This window comes from Tachyglossus aculeatus, chromosome 15 (genome assembly GCF_015852505.1).
Source record: "Tachyglossus aculeatus isolate mTacAcu1 chromosome 15, mTacAcu1.pri, whole genome shotgun sequence".
NCBI lineage: Eukaryota > Metazoa > Chordata > Mammalia > Monotremata > Tachyglossidae > Tachyglossus > Tachyglossus aculeatus.
Window position 1 is genome coordinate 13,093,027 of NC_052080.1, and position 1,128 is coordinate 13,094,154.

Genomic DNA, 1,128 nt, shown 5'->3' on the forward strand with positions numbered 1-1,128 from the left:
GTGATGCCAAAGCCCGGGCTCTTTCTACTGAGCCACGCTACTTCTCGGCCTGGCTCGAGAGGTGCCCAGCACAGGCACTGGCTGGCGGTGCTGTAGAATTGCAGTCGTGAAATCTCAGGAAACCTCGGCTCAGACTTCCTGACTAAGCTCCCCTTTCCTCTTCTTCCCCACCCCCCTTTTGGCGCCCGGACTCACTCCCTTTATTCACCCCCGCTCCCAGCCCCAGAGTGCTTACGTACGGATCCGTAATTTCTTTCTTTCAATTAATGTCGGTCTCCCCCTGTAGACTGTAAACTCATTATGGGCCGGGAATGTGTCCGTTAGGTGGTTATTTTGGAGAAGCAGCATGGCTTAGTGGTTATAGAGCACAGGCCTGGGATTTAGAAGTTCATGGGTCCTCATCCTGATTCAGCCATTCGTCTGCTGTGTGACCTTTCATTCACTCATTGTCATATTTATTGAGCGCTTGCTGACTGCAGAGCACTGAACTAAGTGCGTGGAGCGTACAGTACAACAATAAACAGACACATTCCCTGACTACAACGAGCTTACGTCCAGACGTTAAGCAGCGTGGCTCAGTAGAAAGAGCCCGGGCTTTGGAGTCAGTGGTCATGGGTTCAAATCCCGGCTCCGCCAATTGTCAGCTGTGTGACTTTGGGCAAGTCACTTCTCTGGGCGTCAGTTACCTCCTCTGTAAAATGGGGATTGACTGTGAGCCCCCCATGGGCCAACCTGATCATCTTGTAGCCTCCCCAGCGCTTAGAATAGTGCTTTGCATATAGCGCTTAATAAATACCATCATTATTATTATTTTTAAGTCACTTCACTTCTCTTTGCCTGTCACCTCATCCATAAGATGGGGATTGATACTGTGAGCCGCATGTGGGACAGGGATTGTGTCCAACCCAGTTTGCTTGTATCCACCCCAGCGCTTAGTATAGTGCCGGGCACATAGTAAGTGCTTAACAAATACCACTATTATTATTATATTGTACTTTCCCAAGTGCTTAGTATAGCGCTGTGCACATGAGCTGACCAAGAATTTATCGTTTTCCCCAAAGCCATTCATCAGTAATGGAAATCTCAGAAAAAAAAAAACCCAAAACAACCCGCTGAGTGGTGTGGAAA